We start from the raw sequence: 15,332 nt of genomic DNA, 5'->3' as shown, positions 1-15,332 counted from the left end.
GAGATCCAGTCCCCCAAGGCATTTAAAGAGGTATAATAAGTGTTCCTACCTCAGAGGGTTGCTGGGAGGTATACTGAGTTTATATATGCAAAGAATTTAGACCCATGCCTGTCACATAGTAAGAGTTCAACAAAACTATATCACTTGTCATTATTATTTGTGGCCCTGATTAAAGAGGGTGCAGATAAGACACAACAGGAGTCCACTATGGTGAGTGTTCCTCCCAGGAGCCTCTTGGAGCTCAGACGTTTGAAAACAAAACAGCAGCCTTGACTCAAATGGCCAAGATATGCTCACTTCCTCTATGGCTGCCAGGGAGGGCCTGGCATGAAATGAGGGACAAGTAGATGTCAGGTCCTGAACTCCTTACTGCATTTACGTAGTTAAGGGCACTGTTAGACAGCCAATAAGTCATGCTGATAACATGCAGAATGGGATTTAGAAGCAGTGGGGATGTCTTTGGGCTCTCTTCTACACTGTGCGCACTTGGCATTAGAGAAATAAGTGTGACTTTCAGTTCCACCATGTACGATCCAAGAAGCTTACATTACATCCTCATCGCTCTGGGAATCACTTGTTGCCTCAAGACAGCATCATTTAGAGAAAACGAGCTGAAGGATGTAGGCATCTTGGAAATTGTAAATACTGTACTAAAGACTTAGCCTTTTATTTTAACAACTGTCATTTGTGCCAATAAGCTGTAGAATATGAATGATCATTTAAGGATAATGAGTATTTAAGGAGCTCTCACTAAAGGGAAGGCACCATGCTAGATGCAGTAGGGATATTGAACAATGACTAAAACGTGTGGCTGACGTAGCAAAAGTGAAATTTAGCACAGGATATATGAAAGTAACAGGTAACAGCCGGTCAAGCAAGGCAGGACCTGTATGTTAACAAAGTGATAGAGTCATTTCCTGTTACACTCACCCAGATGAGGGAGCGAAATCTCCAAGGAAAGCACATTAATGGTGTTGTTCGTTGAGCGAATGGAACTTTTGTGGGTTGGATGTTAATGGGAGTATGATTTTGTCCCAGTCGTGGCTGGCTGAGGCCCACACTCAAAACCATAGAAATAAGGTGTGCCTGTATCCTACAAGAGGGGCCTAAACCTTGATTCTCAACCGGAGGCAATCTCCCTTCCAGAGGATATTGGCAATGTCTGAAGACGTTTCTGGTTGTCACAACAGGTTGGGGGTGCTATAGGCATCTCGTGAGTAGAGGCCAGGAATGATGTTAAACATTCTACTGTGCCCAGGATATCCCACCCCCATGTCAAACAAATACTGAGCCCCCAATGGTAGCAATTTTCAGGCTGAGAAATCCTGACCTAGCTACCTTTCCAAAAGACTTATTGGGAGGTGGACAGAATTCATAATTCCAACCTTTGGCTCTTGCACTACATCCAGCCCAGCTATAAGGGGAGCTTAAATCCTTGGGGACATTGATTCTATGGAGTCTTTCTCTAAAGATACAGTTGGGAGTATCCTGGTTTCTTCCAATGAGGACATGAAGAGACAGCCCTCCCACCTTCACACAAACAAAAGGACTCCCCAGACCCTGGGGCCACCAGAGATTCAGAGCCAAGATCTGTATAAAGGGTCATGGAAGCGTTTGACCTGAGTCCCTAGGGGCAGATGGGCAGAGGGACCAGTGATGACTGTCACCTAGAAAGTCGAAAGGGGATTTCAGGTCATCGCAGACTTGGTAACTGGGGCCAACTTTCCTACTGAAATCAGCAAAATCCTCTTGATGAAATAATAATCTTGCTAATAATCATCCTAGGGGAAACTCTACCTTCGTAAATGGATTGCTTATTTTGGCATCATATACATATGGATAAAATTCCCACATATTGCTGGCCATTTAGAGCACTGTCAGAAATGCCCGATCTGGCATCGGGCCCCGAGTCACCCCTCTCCTGTGCTCACACTCCTGGAGGCTCCCTCTCCTCTTCCTGTTCCCGCGTCCCTGGCTCCTCCTTAGCCTTCTTTGTGGGCAGACAGCCTGAGCAGACAGTATTCACCTGCAAATATAAATTTGTTTCCCTACTTTTCAGATTAGTTGAGTGATACTTTTAAATTTTTAAATTTCGTGTTTTATTTCTTGATAACCTTGGCTTTTCTTGAAATGCTGTTCTTTTGTTTAGATTTGCAAGTGGATATACATAATGGAAGCAACAGAAATATTTGTTTCAATAACGGAAATTATATTTTCACTACAGGGTATCCAGATTTCACTTTTCATGCACACAGGTACCGACAACACCAAATCAGGATTTGTGGATCGAAAACCCTTGTTCAAGATCAATTACAGACAAAGAATCGCAACCACGAGGTGCATAAAATTCTGTCCGTTCTGCTTTGGTCCTTAATATAAAACATGCAGAAGTAGAAGAGGACACGATGACCTAGTAGAAAGGCCCCCAGAAACCTACATTACCATTACACCAAGTTAATAATCACACACACCCCTAATCATGACAGTGACCGCATCCCTCCCAACAACTCTGGCCCCAAGTCCAGACCTCAGCCCTGACTAGGCCTCAGCCTCAGCCTACACTACGTCCTGTGACCTTCCTCGGGTCAATGCCTCAGTCTCAGAGGAAAGAGAAAAGACAGCCTGATGGCTGTCGATTGTACCCCCACAGATGCTACCAACTGTACCCCAGATGTTTGGTTTCACCTAACTTCCTATTGGGCTGGATTCCTATTTGGACACTTGGTATGTTGAAATGGTCTGATTATCTCAGAGAGAAGCAAGGTGCAGTGTTTCACTCCCCAGAGATTTTCAGAAGTGTCAAAAGCTCAGGCTGGCAAAGAACTGCATGGAATTCATATCCATTCGCTCCCCTGGCTGCCACATAATGAGTTGTGTGCATCCAGGAGCTCATGTGATCATCATAAAAATCCTGCAAACGAACCTAATTCATGGAAGAAAGAATTGTTGCTTAGAGAGGAACAGAAGTGTTTCCAAATGCATAGTCCATGCTGTTTCAATTGCGACATTGGGCCACTTTGAATTCCCTTAGTGTTTGTTAACTTCACAAGAACATACTCTGGCATTTGTGGGTGATCATGGGTTGTCCCAGACCTGCCGCCGCACCCAGCCAAGCCGGGGCAGGACAGTAGGAGTGTTACTCATGAAACCATGGCTGGGGCGCCCGGGTGGCTCAGTCGGTTAAGCAGAAACTCTTGATTTGGCTTGGGTCATGATCCCATGGTTCGTTAGTTGGAGCCCTGGTTGGGCTCTACGCTGAAAGTGGAGAGCCTGTTTGGGATTCTGTCTCACTCTCTCTCTACTCCTACCCTGTGCAGTCTCTCTATCTCTCTCTCTCAAAAATAACTTAATAAACAATGAAAAAAAGAAGTCACGTGTAAAGGAATACAGCAGGCACACATCTGGAAGATTTCCCTCTCAGGACAGGTCTGCCACAGGACCCTACCTGCTAATGTCCTCATCTGTGACATGGAGATTAATCACAACAGCCATCTCCTGGGACAGGGGAGAGGATTACATAAATTATACAGGAAAACCTTCAGAAATATGCCTAACAAAAGCAAGTCCACAATGGACATTGGATGTACATTAATTTTAGCACTTACCATTACGTTTGAAACACAACATTGCTTTGAAAATGATCCCACATGTGACATCGTGCTCATGAGACAGTGGCAAGGCCCAGGGCAAGTAGAAGCTGGTTTCCAGAGACTGCCCTGACCCACGACCCCCAGCAATTGCAGCTTACTCCCTTCCTGGAGGCACCCAGATTATAAACGAAATTTGATTTCTCTGAGTCCTCATCTGCCTGGTGACATCACAATTAACTTACAAGACCCAAAGATACTCTGGTGCTTGTTCATGTGGCATATTCAAATCATCGATGAAATATTTCAGTCTCTGATTGTTGTGTTGTTGTGGTTGTTACAGAAGAGTAAAGGTCAGGTTTCCCATCCGAGTCGCGAGTCAACAGCAAATGAGAGGCAGATACACACGGGGGCTGAACCCAGCAGGCATGGCCCCATGTCTCTGGGCAATGTCTCTGGGGTTTGGGATCCCAGGGGGAATGGCTGAGTGGGTGTGAGAACCATCCTGCCCCACCCCAGACAGACACATTGGTACCGGGATCTCTTTCCAGATTGGGTGCCCTCTTACCCCGTCTGCCCAGCACTCATGGGACCCGGAAGCCCCAGAACTGCTCATACCTGTGGTTGATCAGGAAACTCTCTAAGCCACCACTTCTTCTAAATCCTGAACCAGCTCCGCCCTCCTATCACTGGCCTGCCCACTCCTGCTCACGGGGACCTCACTTCTTACCTTGTCCCTGGGGAGCCAGCCTGGCCCGCGGGATGTCACTGCTGGAGGCCGTCATCTTCTCATCTCTCTGGGCCTGTGAGTGTCCCCCAGTCACTTCAGTCTACAGGAGAGACTTGAGAAATTCTTTATTGTTGCCTTTTTCCATATCTTTTGCTCATGGGGATTTCTCTTCTTGGCTTGCAGTTGGCCTTGGGCAGGGGAAACTGGAACAACCTGAAATATCAATTTCCAGAGCAAGGGGGAAGAGTGCACACATATCGTGCAAGATGTCCACTGAGGTCATCGACAGAGCCATACACTGGTACCGGCAGAAGCCAGATCAAGAGATAGAACATCTGACACTCGTCTCAACACAGCCCGTTCGAGTTTCTTTAGGAGGGAAGAGCGACAAACTTGAGGCAAGTAAAAACGCTCACACTTCCACTGCAACCTTGAAAATAAATTTCTTAGAGCAAGAAGATGAGGCTGTGTACTTCTGTGCCTGCTGGGACTGGAGCCACAGCACCAGAGTTGCCAGGAGAAGCTGCACAAGAACCGTGCTCGGGTCTGGGTCCACCCACATCCTTCTCCACATGGGCAACCACAGAGGCCGCACAGCCCGGTGCCCAGCCGGAGCCTCTCCCTCTGCAGTAGTTCCTGACCTTTGCAGGAAGACACTGTAGATTCTGCTTGCACAGTGACCCCCACGTGATACCAGCAATGACGGTCCCCGTGAAAGCAGTTTGACACTGGTTCCCGCTGGATTCAGCTGTCTGGGAACTCTGAAAACACAGTGTGGTTGGATCAGGGAAAAATCCATGTGTCTGTTAATTCACTGTAGAGACAGAGGTTTCTAGCACCCGAGTGGCTCAGAATGAAGAGAGGAAAGGACATAAATATTTCCTGTCATTTTTACTTTCTGATTTAATTCACGGGCATTACAGTTCTTCACAGGTGGAATGATCTGTCAGACGTAATAACTGAGGCCATCCTGAAGGAATCTAGTGACCGTGAAACCCTCAAGTAAGCAACCAGCTCTTTGGGGAATAGGAGACACCAAGGTATAAATTCTGTATCCTGGAGAGATAGACAGTGCCTCACTCCACATCCAGGGATCGATACGGGGACAAAACCAGAGTTGTACTTTTAAACAGCCCTGAGCACCTCACATGCTTCCAACATGGCGGATATGCCTTCAAGACTTAGTCTCCAGGGTTCTACAAAGAGAAAGAAAGATGCTGAATAAGAATCAGATTGGTAACAAGATAGATAATACACAGTCTCTACATCTGTAAAGAAGAGAAAGGCATGTCCTTCACACATCAATAAAACACAAAATAATTATTGAGAATTGAAATCTGTGATTAGTAACTGGATGGCTATGAGTTTTCAAAAATAAGGAAACACACTGTGTTATGTGTGAAGCTATAAAACTCCCTCTCTTGGGGCGCCCGGGTGGCTCAGTCATTTGAGCATCAGACTCTTGATCTTAGTTCAGGTCATGATCAAAGGTCGTGAGATGGAACCCCGAGTTAAGCTCCGCACTGGACACGAGCCTGCTTAGGATTCTCTCTCTCCCTCTCTCTCTGACCCTCCCTCACTTGAGCTCTCTCTCTCTCTCTCTCAAGAAAAACAAAAACAAAAAAACTTCAACTCCTCTCCCACCTCTTTAGAGTTCACTGTCAACGATGAGAAAAAAACCTTTACTTGGCAAAAATTTTGGTACCTTTGGTAAATGTGAACATCTGACCACATAATTGCCATGCACTTTATCCCTGCTTCCTGAGATAATGACAACACATTCATTCTGTTTCTCATTCTACAGATCAGGTGCTTCTATCACGTGCAGAGAGGCTACGGAAACTGAATGTCTTCCTTCCCAGGGGCAAACTCCGGATCTTGTGTCCCGCTTTCTGTCCATCATGATTCCTGACAGTGGTGGGTCCCCAGCTGGAGGACCCGGAGGGCCTGGGTCTCAAAGGGCCTCACCTGTCCCCCAACACGTCTACAGAAGCAACGGTAGGAAGATCCCTGAGGGGAATATAGAGTCAGAGAATGTGAACCGTTTCCAGAAAGAAGGGGATGAAAAGAAGTACCTAGCTTCTTATCGTATCTGTGTCAAATGCTTTACACAGATTATATCACTTAATAATGAGAATAGCAGGGCAGAATTCACCTGAAGTGGCCCCACGGAGACTGATCTCAGGAGGGAGAGCCACCCTGACTTTTCAACACAAAACCACCAGGAACTCCTACAGTGGTGACGGGAGGGAAAGAGGCCATCATCTGTGAGACCTTGAAGTGACAAAATATTATGGAGCCATTAAAAACATGTTTTTTGGATCAACTATAAGAACCTGGAACATATTCACCACATATTCAAGGAAAAGGTTAAACACAGAACTGGTTTATGTAATATGCTTTCAAATACATAAAAAGAACTAACGCAAAGGAATTCTTCAAAGTTTAAAGAGTGGATGTCTCTGGAAAGAGAGGTGCTTTTAATTCTTCTTGGTACATTTAAAGATTTTTTAAAATTTAATAAAAATCTATTATGTATACATAATCCTCAATATTTTATTGATCTATACATTTAATAATGACATTGTGTATATAATAATATAGAATATAGCTATATATACATATGACACACTTAAAATTGTTATATATTTTTCATTTTCTGTGTAATAATATTACTACTCTGTATCTTCCATAAAAAATACAAACCAAGACACTACAATTAGCCATAATGGTTGCCATGGAACAGGAAGTCAGCAAACTATATTCATACCCAGCAGCCCCTAATTTTGTAATAAAGTTTTACTGAAACACCACCTTGTCCATATGTTCATAAATTGTCTATAGTGACTTTTGCACTAAATGCCAGACTTGAATGGTTGCAACAGAGACCCCAAAACCCTAAAATGTTATCGTGTGGCCCTACACAGAAGTAGTTCGTCAATCACCTCCATAGAATGATACACTGAGAGTGACATTTATTGTTACTATAGGTTTCCCTATTTCTTAGTGTTTCTTCAAAGACCCTTCATTACATAGCCACTCTCCCCATTTATGAACTTATTCTGAATAAATTGTATAACATATCTCTGACTTATTTTCCTTATTTTAAAATGGAAACATGTTAACCTGAAGGAGGTCCTGAGAGAAGTAACGTCAATAATGTGTATAAAGTTCTCACGACGCTTGGAGCATGCCTCATGCTCAATATATTGGGGCATTGCAACGATTATATGGGTTATTATTGCCTATTTGAAAATGAAATCATTTGGATGTGTATTCTAACTTTTTGTTGCCCAACATTTGATTCGTGGACCATCAGCCTTCACTTCACCTAGGAGCTTGTTACAAATGCAGAAAATCAAACCTCAGCCAGGCCTCCTGAATGCCGATCTCGTTTCACAAGGTTCCTGCAGGATCCCTGCGTACTTCACAGTTGGAGAAGTCAGGACCTAAAAGTACAGGGTCATTTATGAGTAATACAAAAGGGTTGAGGCTGTATCAGCTTCTCATTACCCTCCCAGGGGTGTCCATGGTGGGAAAACGGTGAAGTTAATTCATGTTGCACCCAAAATATGCAACACTAGGTGTCTACCAAAAATAGGGACTTTAGGGAATAAGGCTGAAAATACTAGCTTGAGGGGCGCCTGGGTGGCTCAATCGGTTGAGCATCCGACTTCGGCTCAGGTCATGATCTCACGGTTGGTGGGTTCGAGCCCTGCATCAGGCTCTGTGCTGACAGCTCAGAGCCTGGAGCTGCTGTGGATTCTGTGTGTGTGTGTGTGTGTGTGTATGTCTCTCTCTGCCCCTCCCCCCACTTGTGTTCTGTCTCTTTCTCTCTCTCTCTCTCAAAAATAAATAAACCTTAAAAATATTAAAAAAAGAGAAAATATTAGCTTGAAAATATTGAGAAAAATAAAAGAATAAAGAACTGCATATGTGATCAGCTCACAGATATGTGAATGATATGTTAATAAAATCAAGGTAAATTTAAGAGTTTTAAGAGTGGTAAAGCCTGTTGTGGATAATATTTATTTTTATTTTTTGCACTTCTTCTGATTTTTAAAAGGTTTACAATGATTTTATATATAATTTCTTATGAAACATACACTGTAAGATGTGTACAAGGGTATATTTAATTATTTATAAATTTCAGCTATAAAAACAATAAGTTCAAAATAAAGCTAAATCGTATAAAGTCTAAGTAAATGACCACTTAAATTATATATATGTATGTGTACATACAATTTAAATTTATATAGGTGTATAATTAGTTTTTTGAATATAATCATATAATTTTATGTGTGTCTGTATATGTATATGCTGCGGAAGAAAAACCATAAATAAATGTACCGCACTGAAAATGGTGTTTGCCCTACAGTGGTATAGTCATGGGAGACCTATGTTGTTATCATTGTGTTTTCCCTTTTTCCACAGGAGTTTTTCACTGAGTTCCCAGGGTCCCGCAGATACCAGCTTTGTGACTCTGGATACATGAGTTAATATCTGTTTGGTGCATTTTCTACATCTGTACAACAGACTATAAGGTCTTCAGACCTTTGAGAGGAGAAAATGAGATAACATACATAAGGCACAGCGCCTAAAAGATAGCAGATGCTCAAAAAATAGTACTATTAATGTTATTCCATACCAAAATTACTTCTAGAAGATCTAGGTATTGACATATTCATGAGAGAGGCTACAAGGTCTAGGCAGACTTCAAGCCATGACCCAGTCTACACTTTAGTCTATCTGGTGTTGTCCCAAACAAGTGAATGATAGGACATTGAAATTAGGATTTTCTGACATTGCATCTGTACTGTGGGGGACAAATTAAGTTTTTAAATGCATTCTACTGCTCATGCCTTTGGAATTATTGTGGCATCCAAACAATATCAATAGGGATCTCAGTATTGGATATAGTTATTGGAAATTGCTGCACTGTTTCACATCACTCCGCCCTGAAACCAGAAGGTGAAAGGTTTCATACTGAACACAAAAGGCGTCTTTTCCTATGTACTGTATGCAACCCTGGGAGGGGCACAGGGTGTGCGAAGGAAATAAGGCAATCTCATCATCCCCAAACCAGCACATAATCAAGGCTGTCTCCCCTGATTTTCCGCGCACCCCCAGGGTGTCCTATCTGGTGTGCAGCCAGCACGGGGTGGCCTGTAGAGACCATGTGACCCACCTGGGTCAGATCACACCCTTCCCCCGCCTGACTGAACCATCTGGTCATCAAGCTTTTGTTTTCCTGCCTCCTCAGCAAGATGTCAGTGTTGGAAGTACTGATGTTCTTCTCCATCTGAGCTCAGACCAGCTCCTCACTCATTTCAACTTTTGGTGGGAGAGCAAAGACATGATTTAATGGTGCATCTTTATAAAGCAGGTGTTCAGAACTCTTTGTTGAGCCCAGTTTGTGTTTGACAGTTTAAGTTGGAGCGATCTGAAATGCTAATCTTTCTGAGAAATATAGAAAAAGTCCAAAGACTGCCTAAGATGATATCCAGCCACTCGTACTGATTGAAGCATAGCCTGACAGATTTTTATCAACCATGAGGCTCTGTCGCCAAAAACAGTGTTCCCGGGTCCATTTTGACCTTGAGAATAAATCCGCAAGAAAAGGAAATGTGGGTATTTACTACTGTGTCAGCTGGACACATAGGTCAAGAGGTGCCCGGACAACCCACACGGAACCTCTTCTCAGGTCTGTGTCTACCCACATCCTTCCCTATGTGAGCACCGTGGCCAGCTTCTTGGCTTGTGCTCAGGGCTGGCCTCCACTTCCCAGGACGTTTTCCTCAACCTCTGAAAACTCAGACTATGTTCAACATCTGGACCAAGTCAGATAACTGTCTGGAGATTACCCAAAAGTTTATGTTGCTCAAATCCAAAGAAGAAATCACTGAGTGCCAGGAAACATGTTGCCAATATCACATATATATTATATTATGTATATTATGTATACATATTACATATATATATAATGATCACAACATTTTTGCAATGTAATATTCATTTTGTCCACTTTATTTTTTAATTTTTTGTTTACTTAGTTTTTAGACAGAGAGACAGAGCATGAGCAGGGGAGGGGAGGGGCAGGGCAGAGAAAGAGAGACAGAAACATAGAATCTGAAGCAGGCTCCAGGTTCTGAGCTGTCAGCACAGAGCCGGATGCAGGACTCAAACCCACGAACCATGAGATCATGACCTGAGCCGAAGTTGGATGCTTAACCGACTGAGCCACCCAGGCACCCCAAGGTGTGTTCGTTTTCAAGCACAAAACATATTTATCTCAGTATCTACTCTACCACACAACGTGGCCAGCTTCCAGCCAGACACCCAGAGGTGTAGAGCAAGTCAAGAGGAAACACAGTGTGAGGACCCAGACCAGTCACCAGAACCAGACTGAGACATGACAGAAGATGTTGGAACCATCAGGGAACTTAAAATAATTTTGATGAACGCTTTAAAGGATCTAATCTAATAGGAAAAGTAAACAAGATGCAAGATCAGGCAAATCATTTCATTAGAGAGATGGAAAGAATCAAAGGAAATGCAAGAAATAAAAAACAGTGACAGATAGGAAGAATGCCCTGAAAGGCTCATCAGTGGATTTAAGAGAAATAAGGAAAGACTATGGGCCACTAGATATTACCCAAATGACAATGGAAAGATATGAGAGAGAAAGAAAGAATGACAGAGAGAGAGAGAGAGAGAGAGAGAGTGACAGACATAGAGACAGAGAGAGGAAGCAGATAATTCATAACTCATAGAAGAAGAGAACTGTAAGAATTACCCCCCACCTCCCACTCTCTGATTTGAACTGGTGAAGGACAATAGTCCTTTACCAGGAAAATGGCTTCTTTACATTAATATCATTGGATAACAAATGCACAGTAATGAGAGAAATCTGCTGATAAAGCAGGTTAGTAGCCTTATTTGCAGGATGATTTGGGGTAAATTCTGTCGGTCTCTTCCTCTGGTTCTTAGCTGTGTGCTCAGAGCACCACTTCCTCTTACGGCAACAGCCACCAGATCTGCGCTGTGATCAGCCCCGTATTCAACCACCTCTCCTGACAAGTGCTGGCAGAATGTGGCTCCTGTCCTGGCTGGTCCTGGTGGCCTCCCTTTGCAGCTGTGAGTGGCTCTACCCACGGGGCATTTCATTCAGTGAAGAAAGGTGATATTAAGCATCGACAATGTAGTGGCCCATGTGGGCAGAAGGCCACCCACATGGTCATTCAAAGTAAACTACAAATTTCACCATGACCTTGAATTCTTCCGGAAGAAAATGTTGACCCCCTGACCCCAAGCTTTTCATTAATGGGGAAGAAAGGTGTATTATTTCAATGAATGTCTAAATTTTGCTAATTGTTGCTTTGGTTTTTCTTTCAGATACAAATGGAGGCATTTTCATAACACAATTCATACCATCCATTACCAAGAAAAAAGGAAACACAGCATTTTTAGAATGCCAAGTAAAAACGGGTGTCTTAAAGAAAAACGTAAATATACACTGGTATCGACAGAGGCCAGACCAGCCTCTAAAACGCATTCTGTATATTTCCTCAAATGAAAATGTGGTCCACGAACAAGGTATTAGTGAGGAAAAATATGAAGCCAGGAAACGACAGAGGGATTTGCCAGCGAGCCTGAGGATACACAAAATTAGTGAGGACGATGCTGGGCTGTATTACTGCGCCTGCTGGGATCCACTGTATGGAAATGTGCCAGTAACACTGAACAAAAACCCTCCCATGACCCCACACCCCTGCAAACACATACACACGCCTTTCTGCCTCCCACAGGGACCTGGCCACTGTCTCTACAGGACTTGTCTCCTGCATCTGTATCCTTAGCAAGGTCTGTGCTAGGAGCCCAAGGATGTAATCTGATGTTTCTTCTAGTTAGGTCACTTTATCATCTATTCTTATCACTCCTGGGGACTGGATGGCTTTTGTAAGTGTCCTGAATTTTCCACTTCTCCGTCTATGAGAAGCTTCCTGGGAAGGAAGCCATATCCAATGTGCAAAATGGTTTGCTGGTTTTGAATGAATAATGAATGAATGAATGAATGAATAGGAGAATGATGAAAACCACAAAGCCTTTGTTGTTTTTCTTTGTTTGTTTGAGAGAGAGAGAGAGAGAGAGAGAGAGAGATAGCATGAGCAGGGGAAGGACAGAGAGAGAAGGAGACACAGGACCCAAAGCACACTCCAGGCTCCTAGCTGTCAGCACAGAGCCTGATGCGGGGCTCGAACTCATGAACCTCGAGATCATGACCTGAGCTGAAGTCAGATGCTTAACCAACTGAGCCACCCGGGGGCCCCCATAAGGCCTTTGGAGTGATAAAAACCTGGATTTGAATTCCCGCTCAGCCACTTAACTGACAGCACGATCCAGGAACGTTACCAGATCTTTCTCATAGGGTTGCTGGGGACCGAAGGAGGTTCCACACAGGACAGTGCGAGCACAGGGTCAGCACATCACAGTGTCAGTTCCCATTACAACCGAGCTTCTTCCCTGAGCCATCTCAGCTAACAAAGGAGCTCAGGGGCTCTTTAAAAGTCACATCTTACATCGTCCTCCAAACAACAGTAAAGTCTGCTTTATTTTGAAAAGTTAAGAATTGTGAATTCTTCCTCCAAGATTTTTCTTCATTCACAGCAGAGTATAGAAACGTCATATAATCTAAAGCAATAACTACATTAATTATTAAATTTCAACAAGCTTTGGGAACTTTCTACAAACTAATGATCTATAAGATGTCCATGTAAATGTACATACTTCTGCATAATGTTTTTTGTTTTTTTTTTTTAATTTTTTTTTCAACGTTTATTTATTTTTGGGACAGAGAGAGACAGAGCATGAACGGGGGAGGGGCAGAGAGAGAGGGAGACACAGAATCGGAAACAGGCTCCAGGCTCTGAGCCATCAGCCCAGAGCCTGACGCGGGGCTCGAACTCACGGACCACGAGATCGTGACCTGGCTGAAGTCGGACGCTTAACCGACTGCGCCACCCAGGCGCCCCTGCATAATGTTTTGAGGTTATTATCTCATTTCTTATTATACAGTAGTAAGAGTTTTCTTCCAATTCTCATGATAGCTATATAGCTGCCACACTCGTGAAATTTGGTGAAAAATCTATAACTCAGGGATGAAAAAGAGCTCAAGGGTACGTGTGTTTGAAGCAAAACCTAAAGGAAAATTGTGGAGGTATTGCCCCCAAAAGGAAGATCACATTGAATTATTATTACATAGTTGTCTTGGTGAGGTGCTGGGATCTGTTGGTTCTTTATACCAGGGACATAATAAAATAACATTGAGACAGGTCTTACAGAGAAGCTCTTTCATTGGTTCTAAAACAAACTTTCCTTTCACGTCCTGGCCTCTGAAGAATGAGGCCTGGCCCTGCCTTCCCAGTCCTGATTCATGCCCCCCTCTTAGAGTCCATTCTGACCAACCACTGGCAATGCCAACCAAATGGATTTATGTGGGTCTTTGGCTTGGGCTCGTATGTTGACTATACCCCCTTGCTTATCTTCTTACTGTTTTTATGTCCACTTCCAATTTATTCAACCGCCTCTGATTTTACTCCTTTGGTTCTCAAATGGAGCCACCAAAATGAGAATCTCTCAGGATCAACTCTCCTCTCCCCAAACACCAGACAGAACAGTTGACATGTGTTGCATGTACTCTGGGGATTCCCTCAAGTAGACCCACTGGTAACAATGAAAAGAAGCAGGGCCCCTGAAACGAATCCTATATCCAATCCTATTAACCAATATTACCTGTAAGACTAGTCCAATTCTGGCTTGGACACAGGTAAGAAAGAAAATGGAGGCTTTTACCTGATAATCAAAAATGTCCTGAAGTCCGATAAGGCCACCTAATATGGTGCCCACTGGGATCTCACAATATCACAGAGTCAGAAGGACCTGTAAGAAAACCTTCTCTATTACTAACTCTCAACTTCTTTCTCACTTGAGCAACCACAGCCCAACCTTTCCTGTCCTTAGTCACAGATTATGAGCTGTTAGAACAGCAAGGGCCCTTTGGACATACAGAGTCCAATGCCCACACAACCAATGGGGATGCAGAGACCCAGTGATGGCAAAAGCTCGGCCAGAGCTAGTTAACCACAGAGAGACGGCTACAAGTGCATTTCTGAAGCTCACAGAATCACTTCTTCTTTTCAACATATCAGAGAACTGGATTTTGTTTTCAAATTATGGTTTAAATAGGAATCTAGTATTTCATGGAAGAAAGACTTCTACAGATTTCTTCTTTTATTTCGGGGGGGGGGGCGGGGAATGCCATTACACAAATTATTTCTCATTTTGCATTGTGTGGTAGAGAATCATCTTGTCAAACGGTAAAAGTAGATGATTTAAAACTAGAGACCACTGTTCACATTTCTCAAGTATATTTCTGTTGGTACTTTTGTATTTTTGGTTACTAAAGAGTTTCCTCCTTTAGAAATACAATCCCAGATTGCTAACAGAGCCAGTCTGGTGTTTCTGAGAAGAGAAGGGCTTTTCCTTTGATGTGATCTCTGAGTAGTTTCACACACTTGAACACCTGGAAATCAAAACATCTTAATTGACTGAACACTTTTCCTGGTAATTTAATTTTTTTTTTAATGTTTATTTTTGTTTTTGAGAAAGAGTGAGGGAGAGACAGAATCTGAAACAGGCTCCAGACTCTGAGCCATCAGCACAGAGCCCGACATGGGACTGGAACTTGGCAAAGGCAAGATCATGACCTAGGCCAAAGTCGGACACTCAACCGACTGAGCCACCCAGGTGTCCCTCCTGGTAATTTAAATGAATAGTTGGATGACAAGTTACTCCCAATCTCTCTCTCTCTCTCTCTCCTCTTTTTACTTGTGCTCTAATTGTTTCCATTTTCTATCAGCACTTTCTGTAATTACTGCCTCCTTGGAAAACAGAGATTTTTATCAACTAATCTGAGAAAAACTTATAAAATGTCAGACGCCATGAAGCCTATATTC

At 43.3% G+C, this 15,332-nt stretch overlaps 1 protein-coding gene and 1 long non-coding RNA gene across 2 annotated transcripts in view; both read right to left on the bottom strand.

Moving 5' to 3' along the window:
• The window catches only part of LOC115508747, a 240,454-nt gene that overhangs the window by 54,258 nt on the left and 170,864 nt on the right, over positions 1–15,332 (bottom strand). The gene's annotated exons all lie outside the window — the stretch shown is intronic.
• LOC115508754 lies at positions 4,627–14,297 on the bottom strand. The gene is made up of 3 exons (XR_003967104.1): positions 14,170–14,297; positions 7,682–7,766; positions 4,627–5,513 (listed from the first exon to the last, which is right to left on the bottom strand). It is a non-coding gene; the product is annotated as an uncharacterized LOC115508754 (long non-coding RNA).

The sequence above is a fragment of the Lynx canadensis genome, chromosome A2 (assembly GCF_007474595.2).
Source record: "Lynx canadensis isolate LIC74 chromosome A2, mLynCan4.pri.v2, whole genome shotgun sequence".
In the NCBI taxonomy this organism is placed as follows: domain Eukaryota; kingdom Metazoa; phylum Chordata; class Mammalia; order Carnivora; family Felidae; genus Lynx; species Lynx canadensis.
Note: the sequence above shows the minus strand (reverse complement) of the source record. Positions and strands in the feature narration are given on the sequence as shown.